This window comes from Aquarana catesbeiana, linkage group LG09, assembly GCF_042186555.1.
Source record: "Aquarana catesbeiana isolate 2022-GZ linkage group LG09, ASM4218655v1, whole genome shotgun sequence".
NCBI classification, from domain to species: Eukaryota; Metazoa; Chordata; class Amphibia; order Anura; family Ranidae; genus Aquarana; species Aquarana catesbeiana.
The window spans coordinates 35,341,081-35,351,895 of record NC_133332.1 but is presented as its reverse complement, the minus strand read 5'-3'; positions in this window follow the sequence as shown (position 1 = coordinate 35,351,895).

Sequence of the window (10,815 nt, the reverse complement as noted above, 5' to 3'; positions counted from 1 at the left end):
CCAGGGGGGGGATTGCCCCCTCTTGCCCCTACTCGTGGACACCCATGCACACTGTATATAGTAGTATAGTACTGTACTTGTGCTTGGGTCTATATAGATCCAGGGGCAACAGTCCCAAATAGTCCAATCGTACAATTCATCAATTAGGGCGTTAGGTCTCTGAGTTAAAACACCACCTTGCTGCTGTTTGAATCAGCAGGCACTGTATGCTGTGAAGATACAAAGGGGAAAAAAGAGCGCACAGGCTCTGGTGCAAAACCTTTTATTATATGGATAAAATATATAAAAAATTATACACTCACAAATGTAGGTGAATGGTAGCATTATTGCCCCGTACACACGGTTGGATTTTCCGATGGAAAATGTGTGATAGGACCTTGTTGTCGGAAATTCTGACCGTGTGTGGGCTCCATCACACATTTTCCATCGGATTTTCCGACACACAAGGTTTGAGAGCAGGATATAAAATTTTCCGACAACAAAATCCGATCGTGTGTACACAAATCCGACGGACAAAGTGCCACGCATGCTCAGAATAAATAAAGAGATGAAAGCTATTGGCCACTGCCCCGTTTATAGTTCTGACGTACGTGTTTTACGTCACCGCGTTTAGAACGATCGGATTTTCCAAAAACTTTGTGTGACCGTGTGTATGCAAGACAAGTTTGAGCCAACATCCGTCGGAAAAAATCCTAGGATTTTGTTGTTGGAATGTCCGAACAAAGTCCGACCGTGTGTACGGGGCATAAGATCCACAGTGATGCATCTCTCAGAAGTTTGGCATCCTGCTGTGAGCTCAAGATGTTATCGGAGACAAGCTGCGTGCCGACTGCTCTCCCTCAATTGAGACTCACCAGTGTTCTGTCAAAATAGCCAACTTGTCAAAATTCCATGTGACAGACTTAACCAGGACAGAGGTGTCAGGGAATTTAGTAGACCAGACTGTGTGGACTGCACAGAGGAAACCAGAAACGCATATAAGTGAATAATAATGGTGTTTATTTGAATAGGTGATAAGTGAATATAAAACAGTGCAAAAACCAACCACAGACCCACCAACAACAAATAGTATATACAAATAAATGGAGATACCGGAATCATAAACAAAGCCAGGCCGAGGTCATACACACTGAGGTCAGCAGATGGGTAAGGATGGGAAACCAACAGGACAGGGAGAGGATGAATGGATAGGCTGCAGGGCAGGGATCCAAGGAAAACAGGAAACAGGAGGGACAGGTCCAGGATGGGCTCGGGATAGGGATCGGATCAGATCAGGCCAGGTCAGGAACAGGCTCAAGGTCAGGATAACAGGCAGCAAGATCAGGGCGCAAGGAGAGAGATACTAAGGCAAGCATGTGAGGGCTTGCCGGGTATTTATAAGACTGCAGTAATTGACCTCACGTTACACCTGAGCGCAGAAGGTGCTGTCTACTCCACACTGCTGGAATACACGCACTGGTGGACACCGGTACTACGGCCCAAGGATGCAACTGTGCCACCAGCAGGTGAGTCCTCTTATTACAGGTCCTGGGTGTTGGAAGACACCCGCTGGTGGACACTGGTACTGCGATCCAAGAGATCGACAGCGCCACCAACGAGTGAACCTTTTCATGGCAGTACCCCCCTCAAAGGAGCGGCCTCCAGACGCTCCAACTAGATGAAATTGTCCAAAGTTAATGGCCTCAGACCGAACAACGGATGAGGGCAGGTCAGGCTGGGCATCAGGTACTTCAGGCTGGGCATCAGGGACCTTAGACTGGGCAGCAGATACGTCGAACCGGACAGCTGGCACATCCGAGCAGACAGCGGGCACACCAGAGCAGACAGCGGGCTATGGGTTATCAAATTGGGCAGGCTCTGGGTCGTCAAGCTGGGCAGCAGGCTCTGGGACATTAGGCCGAACAGCAAGCACCGTAAAGGGCAGGCTGGATCACAGGCACCAGCTCAGCAAGCTGGTTAACGGGCCCCGGCCCAGTGGGCTGGGTAATGGACCCCGGCTCAGCGAGCTGGACACCGGGCACTGATTTGGCAAGCCAAATAACGGGTACTGGTTTAACAGGCTGAGTGACGGACTCCGGTTTAGCAGACTGGGTCACGGGCACCGGTTCAGCAGACTGGGACACAGGCACAGCATCAGCAGACTGGGACAAAGGCACCGGTTCAGCAAACTGGGACACAGGCACCAGTTCAGCAGGCTGAGACACGGACACTGAAACTTCAGGCTGAGACACCAACATCAAGACATCAGGCTGGAAGGCAGCCAATGAGACATCAGGCTGGAAGGCAGGCACATCAGACTGGAAAGCGGGCACCTCAGACTGGAAAGCGGAGACATCAAGCTGTAAGGCAGGCACCAAGACATCAGGCTGGAAGGCAAGCACTGAGACATCAGGCTGGAAAGCAAGCACCGAGACATCAGGCTGGAAGGCAAGCACCGAGACATCAGGCTGGAAGGCAAGCACCGAGACATCAGGCTGGAAGGAGGGCACATCAGACTGGAAAGCGGGCATATTAGACTGGAAAGCGGCACATCAGACTGGAAGGCAGGCACATCAGACTGGAAGGCAGGCACCAGGACATTAGACTGGAAGGCAGGCACATCGGACTGGAAGGCAGGCACATAGGACTGGAAGGCAGGCACATCGGACTGGAAGGCAGGCACCAGGATATCAGACTGGAAGGCAGGCACATCAGACTGGAAGGCAGGCACCAGGACATCAGACTGGAAGGCAGGCACATCAGACTGGAAGGCAGGGACTGAGACATCAGGCTGGAAAGCGGGCACATCAGGCTGGAAGGCGGGCACATCAGACTGGAAAGCGGGCACATCAGACTGGAAAGCGGGCACAGGCATTGGCACAACAGGCAGAGTAGCAGATACTGGCACATCAGGCTGGGCAGCAGACCGGAACACATCAGGCTGGGCAGCGGATGGGAACACATCAGGCTGGGCAGCAGATAGTGGCACAACAGGCTGGTCGGCAGGTATTGAAACATCAGAGTGGAACATGGACACAGGGACATCAGATTGGGGCACAGGAACTTCAGGTGGCGACACTGGCTGGATAGCAGGCAGAGGTTTGGCAGAATCAGGTGGGTTATCAGGTTCAGCTGGCATGCAGGCCGACTGGAACAGGTTGGTTGGTGTGGAGGCAGGTTGGGTTACTGGCAGGATGGTGTGAGTTGGAAAGAACTTTTGTTTCTTTTTTGGTTTAGCCACTGCATCTTTGTACGTAGGTGTAGGGCTGTAAGAAAAGAATGTAGCTGGGCAAAAGGAAGACCAAGGAACAGTGACCGGAGGAGGGGTTTGTGGGATTGTTACAGGTGGAGGAAAAGAGGCAGGTGGATTGAAGGCAGGGTGGGTGCTACACTTGAAGACTGGGTAATAGTATTTGGTAGGGAGCTGAGTAAACTGGGCTGTAGCTGAGGTTGCTATAGGCGACGGGGAGAGTGATTAATGGCAAGTGATTAATGGCAAGGCTAGAATGTTGTGGCTTAGCTAAATGCAGGAGATCTGACCATGCCTGTAGCACAGGTTGAACAAACGCTGATTCACACACAGCCTGACTAACCAGGGATTACACTGAATGGATGCAATCAGACAACACCTGCTGTGAACAAGAGGAATAACGCTCCATAAAAAAAGGCTGGATCATCCTCTAATAACCATACCAGAGGTTCAACTTGGCCATAATTGAAGGGGGGAGAAAATCATCACTTCCTTCGGGAAAACATGACAGGGCTGCCTTTGCACACAACGGGATTAAGGGCTGAACATCCTCAAATGACATGTCGCCCTGATCCACTAGGGAATGAGCTGATCGGATAGTTTCCATCAGCTGGTCACTAGTCCACCCTTTTAAAATCTGGCAACAATATTCACCATCCTCTTCTGCCAGCAGGGAATAATAACTGATTTCATTGAAATCCATATTAGCAGAACTAACAAACCAGGATGGTTCCTCAATGCAGCCACGTCTGGTCAGGGATGGCCTTGGTATACTGTCAGGGAATTTAGTAGACCAGACTGTGTGGACTGCACAGAGGAAACCAGAAACGCATATAAGTGAATAATAATGGTGTTTATTTGAATAGGTGATAAGTAAGTGAATATAGCAGATGGGTAAGAATGGGAAACCAACAGGACAGGGAGAGGATGGATGGATAGGCTGCAGGGCAGGGATCCAAGGAAAACAGGAAACAGGAGGGACAGGTCCAGGATGGGCTCGGGATAGGGATCGGATCAGGTCAGGTCAGGAACAGGCTCAAGGTCAGGATAACAGGCAGCAAGGTCAGGGCGCGGGGAAAGTTACCAAGGCAAGCATGTGAGAGCTTGCCGGGTATTTATAAAAGACTGCAGTAATTGACCTCACGTTACACCTGAGCGAAGAAGGTGCTGTCTGCTCCATACTACCAGAATACACCCGCTGGTGGACTCCGGTAATACGGCCCAGGGATGCAACAGTGCCACCAGCAGGTGAGTCCTCTTATTACAGGTCCTGGGTGTTGGAAGACACCCGCTGGTGGACACTGGTACTGCGATCCAAGAGACTGACAGCACCACCAACGGGTGAACCTTTTCATGACAAGAGGCTTTTGGAGAGGACTAGGGGCAAGCCTCTTACCCACTGACAATGGGCCCTGGCTTTTGGGGGAACATTGCTCTTTGGGAGGTGTATGCCTGGGGACCCTTGGAGTAATGTTATTTTGGCTTCAAGTCCTTGCCTCCCCAAACTACACATACTCTGGGAAGTTAGGCCCGGGACCCATGTTAAGGGCCCAGATGCCACATTACCAGCAATGACTGCTCACACTGTTAATGTCATCAGCAAGTCACCTGGTGCTGGTGGTCTCCTGCTGTAGTCTGTTTATTAAGGTGTTATATGTTATTCTGTTAAGTATGTCTCCCTCTTGTTAATTGTGCTAATTATTCTGTCTGTCTTCTCATCTATGTGTTTATACTTGTAATAAATGTGAAACAGAGACGTAACTAGAACCTTCAGGGCCCGGGTGCAAGAAACCATGAAGGGCTGCCCCTGACCCCATCACGGGGGCCCTTCACTTCCATTGTGTGACCCTTTATTATGGTCCCGCAGCGGGCCCCTTCCTGCATAGTTGCCAACATGTTTAAAAAAAAAATTCAGGGACACCTTTTTCACTTAGTGTTCAGCAAGCCATTGTAGGCAGTGAATTACTTTAATTAGGGGAGGGGCATACATTTAAAGGGACTTGGTTTTACAAGAGGCATATCATTAATCTAGCGTCACACTGTAATTAAGCAAATATAAGAGAGTTGTAGTTATGGCGCTAAAGAAATACAAAAGTAAACAAAAAAGTATGCAGTGCAGAGCTACGGAGGATATGGTATCTAGCACCAGGACAGTCAGTGAGCAGTATGTCAAAGCAGTCAGTGAGCAGGTTTATCCAGGAAGGTAGGAGCAGGGCAGTCAGTGAGCAGGTTGATGCAGGGTAGGGCAGGGCAGTCAGTGAGTGGTAGGGCAGGGAAGTCAGTGAGTGGTAGAGCAGGGCAGGGCAGTCAGTGAGCAGTACGGCAGGGCAGTCTGTTAGTGGTAGGGCAGGGCAGTCAGTTAGAGGTAGGGCAGGGAAGTCAGTGAGCAGGTTGATGCAGGGTAGGGCAGTCAGTGAGAGGTAGGGTAGGGCAGGGAAGTAAGTGAGCGGTAGGGCAGGGCAGCCAGTGTGTGGTAGGGCAGTCAGTAAGAGGTAGGGCAGGGAAGTCAGTGAGCGGTAGGGCAGGGCAGTCAGTGAGTTGTAGGGCAGGGCAGGGAGCGGTAGGGCAGGGCATGGCAGTCAGTGAGCGGTACGGCAGGGCAGTCAGTGGGCAGACTGATCCATCAATCACTTACTACATTGCTACAAACAGAAGATTTCCCTGGCTGCTATGTGACTAGATAAATGGGTAAATACCAGTTCCAATATGTGCCAACAGCTGGGGATCTAACTCTCTCAGTGTGCACCGGCAGTTGTGAAACTAAAAGTCCCAGGTGGGGAACCACCAGTCCCAGTAAGCCCTGACAGGGGGGAACTGCCAGTATCAGTGTGCCCCGAAGACAAGGACCTACCATTCCCAATGTGATGTTGGATAAGGAACTAGTAGCGCCAGTGTGTGTGCTGACAATCAAAGAACCCCTCAGACCATTTTTTGCGATTCGGCACTGCGTCGCTTTAACTGACAATTGCGCAGTTGTGCGACTCTGCACCCAAACAAAATCGACGTCCTTTTTTTTCCCACAAATAGAGCTTTCTTTCAATGGTATTTGATCGCCTCTGCGGTTTTTACACCAATGTTTTATACTTTTTGCTATAATAAATATCCCCATTTTTAAAAAATAAAAAGCTAATTTTTACTCAGTTTAGGCAGATATGTATTCTTCTACATATTTTTGGAAACAAAAAAAAATTGCAAAAGGCGTATATTGATTGGTTTGCGCAAAAGTTATAGTGTCTACAAAATAGGGGATATATTTATAGCTTTTTATTATTTTTTACTTTTACTAGTAATGGCTGCGTTCTGCGATTTTTATCATGACTGCGACATTATGGCGGACACATCGGACAATTTTGACACATTTTTGGGACCATTGGCATTTATACAGCGATCAGTGCTATAAAAATGTATTGATTACTGTAAAAATGTCACTGGCAGTGAAGGGGTTAACACTAGGGTGCGATCAAGGGGTTAATTGTGTTCCCGGGGAGGTGATTCTAACTGAAGGAGGAGGGGACTGACTAGAGGAAGTGACGGATCATGGTTCCTAGCTAATAGGAACACACGATCTTTCACTCCTCTCAGAACAGAACACGGATTTGTGTGTTTACACACACACTTCTGTGTTCTGTCCCTCATGCCCACGATCGCTCGTGGCCGGCTGTCATTGCGACCGTCAGCCATGAACATCGGTGCCGTGAGCCTCCGGCGGTGCGTGCATGCCTGCTATCCCACTCCCGTGAGCCGACGTATAGCTATGACGGTTCGCGGGATCGTGCCGACCTGCTGCAGTAAAATGATGGCCACTGGTCGGCAAGCGGTTAATAAACAAGTACAGGTACCATTATGCCCTAATAAAGAATGACTTACACACTGCGCCTGCACCAGTGTCGCTGTCTTGATAGTTGTCAACGAAAGTATGTTCCTGCCGTCTCAGGGCCCCCCACGGTGGCGGAATGCCAGGGCCCAGATGCAAGTACAACTTCTGCAACCCTGGTAGTTCCACCACTGATGTGTAATGTACTTTGTGAGCTCGATGCTGGCCAGTCTGACCTGCAATGAGACCTGATTAATCACAACATTGTCCAGGTGGCTAGTTGTTTTATCAATGTAATGTTTCTAGCATACGTTAGCTAATTTGACTAACTCTTAGAGGATGCTCTATGATGGGATTAGCCATGAGTCGTTTCTACCTTGTTACATAAACCATTGTGTGATGTTTTGGGTAAATATTTGGTTCTATTGTTCATGTAGTGACTGACCTAAATTTTACGTGTATAAAAAGCCTCTATTTCTGTTTAATAAAGAGTCATTCCTTTGGAGTTTACCTTACATCTTGTCTGTGTACGATGTTTGGGGTAAAAAGGGCTGGTATTAGCTCTGTCTGCTCAGAGCGGTTTGGAGGGCAGGAAGTGAGTCAAGATCAGCTGGCATGATGTCAAGACTGCGCTGGCGCATACCGTTGGAGGTCAAGAAAAATTATAGAACACCTCCATGTTGGTACACCTAAAACATTTCTGATTCCCTGTCCTATTGGTAAACTCAGGACCAGCTGATCTACATAAGATAAGATTTATTGTCATTGCAAAACAAATCACAATGAAATTACATTTCTACTCCACACATTATTCATACATCACAATTTTCAACCATTTTACCACATAGGATTTAATATTACCAAAAAGTGTGTAATATATTTAAAAGTGCCCCCATATTTTAAAAAGTATAAAAAGTACCCTCATATATAAAAAAAAGTCTATAGTTCTATGAAAGGATCTTTGCCGACAGGCCGCCATGTTATAATAAAATTCCATTGAGCAGCTGCTGTTTACCCGACTTTACCAATAGGACAGGGAATCCAAAATGTTTTAGGTGTACCAGCATGGCAGTATTTCGGATTCCTTGTCCTATTCCCCGTCCAAAATGGCATTGTTCTATAATTTTCCTTGACCTCCGATGATCTGCACATGCGCAGTGTTGACGTCATGCCAGCTGATCATAACTTGGCTGCACTGGAAGTGACTTAATTGGAGATTTTGACAAGATGGCTATTTTGACAGAACACCGGTAGAGAACAGAGCCGCCTTCTGTGTCACATGACCTGGAGGGTCAACAGCTGTGGTTGCCAGGACAACGCGTTTCAGAGAGTGTGGCCTCCTTCTTCAAGTCCTCTCTCTGTTTCTATGTTGGCCCTTAAATATTCTTAGCAGGGGCCAGGTATTAACCCTTCATAGGCTTGCTATAGAGCATCCACAGATGACAGAGGGAGCAACTATTCGGCAACTCATAATTTAAAAATAATACATTTCTTGACCCCCTTCTTTGCAAGATTATTTAATGGCTTTTAAACCTTTTGCAATATTAGCATTAATCCGAAGTATGCATATATACAATATCTCACAAAAGTGAGTACACCCCTCACATTTTTGTAAACATTTTATTCTATCTTTTCAGGTGACAACACTGAAGAAATGACACTTTGCTACAATGTAAAGTAGTGAGTGTACAGCTTGTATAACAGTGTAAAATCGCTGTCCCCTCAAAATAACACAACACACAGCCATTAATGTCTTAACTGCTGGCAACAAAAGTGAGTACACCCCTAAGTGAAAAACAAACATTTAACCTTTGTTTTTTGTTATGTTATTAAAATTAACAAACATGTTGGCCCAGCCCCCTGCTCCTGTGTCACAGCATCTGACTGACAGCAGCAGGAGCCAATGGCTCCCACTGCTATCAATCAGCCCAATGGGGAGGGAGACAGCGGCGCCGCTGCTTTTGTCCACATCGCTGGATCGGATTAAGCTCAGGTAAGAAAAAGGGGGGTCTGGGGGGGGAGCTGGAGCACAGAAGGTTTTTCACTTTAGTGCATAATACACAGATTCACCAGTCCCTTTCTCTGCAGCCTCAGCTGCACTGAAAATGAATGGACAGGAGACAGAGGTCATCAGAGCTTGTCACCTTACCTGTCAACTGCTGCTAGTGGGCAACATCCCAGACAAACAAAAGAGTATATAGATGCAACAAAACAGAAAATGGATGTTACACCCAGTTGGTGGAACACTTCAAAGATTATACGCATAGACATGTATTTTCTTACTTTATTAGTAATTCAAATTTTACAAAAAATAATGATTTTGACAAAACACTGGTATTTACAAATGTAACAGCCAATCAATAAATATAATATTTTAATGACCTTCCATTTGTTCTTACACAACTTCCATATAAATAAACACAATGTATGTTTCTAGCCAGTGATTGTCCCATTGAAGATATTCAACCAAAACTGTTGTTTCAGTTTTGGTTGGATGTCTGTGTGTTGAGTTAGCAGATTTCTTCATTTTTGAGGTCTAAGTTAGAGGAATAACCTGAGATTACAGCTGCAGCAAGAAGAGTGATATTCCGTGGGGCCGCCACATCCATGAACTCTAGTAAAAAAAGTATCTCCAACGGAGCAGTCAAGGAATGAAGGAAACCAGTAAGTGATGTTATTTACCCTAAAGCATAATCATTAGTTATATTACAAGCTGTGGTCAGGGCTTTTTCAATAAAGAGGTAGGAATTTACAATTTACCTGATCTTATTAGGACAATGTACCCGTCAAAAAACTTGCAAGTAATGGACTTTGAATTCTGATGAGATGATAGTTTGAATGAAGGAGTTCTAGGTAGCTAAGAGACTATTATTTGTAAAAAAATAGAGATCATCATCCTAGATCAGCCTTTCTCAACCAGGATTCCTCCAGAGTTGGTAGGGGTTCCTTAAGCAGTGAGCAACCTCTGCCTCTTAGATTAGTAACCATTATGGACAATGATCTTTTTGGCTGCCTGTAATCTATCTGGAGGAGAGCCTTCTCAATGACCACAAATGTAAGAAGCATTTTCTAAGTGACCATCACACTAATGTACTGTGAGCTTTTTTTTATAGTAATTATTGGCCGGGGTTCCCTATGCCTAAAAAGTTATTTCAAGGGTTCCTCTGTGTTAACAAGGTTGAGAAAGGCTGCTTTAGATCATTGGTAGTCAAATTCCTTGATATAGGGGGTCTTGAGTAGAGCCTCTAACATTATTAAGGGTCAAAGACTACATCCGTGCAACAGGAGATGTCAGAGGCTACAGCCATGCTACAGGAGAGGTCAGAGACTGCAGACATGCTACAGGAGAGGGTCAGAGACTGCAGACATGCTACAGGAGAGGGCCAGAGATTGCAACCATGCTACAGGAGAGGGTTAGAGACTGCAGCCATGCTACAGGAGATAGTTAGAGACCGCAGACATGCTACAGGAGCTAGTCAGAGACTACAGCCATGATACAGGAGAGGGTCAGAGACTGCAGCCATCCTACAGGAGAGGGTTAGAGACTGCACACAAGCTACAAGAGATTGTGAGAGACTACAGCCATGATACAGGAGAGGGTCAGAGACTGCAGCCATGCTACAGGAGAGGGTTAGAGACTGCAGACATGCTACAGGAGCTAGTCAGGGGCTACAGCCATGATACAGGAGAGGGTCAGAGACTGCAGACATGCTACAGGAGATGTCAGAGGCTACAGCCATGATACAGGAGAGGGTCAGAGACTGCAGAAATG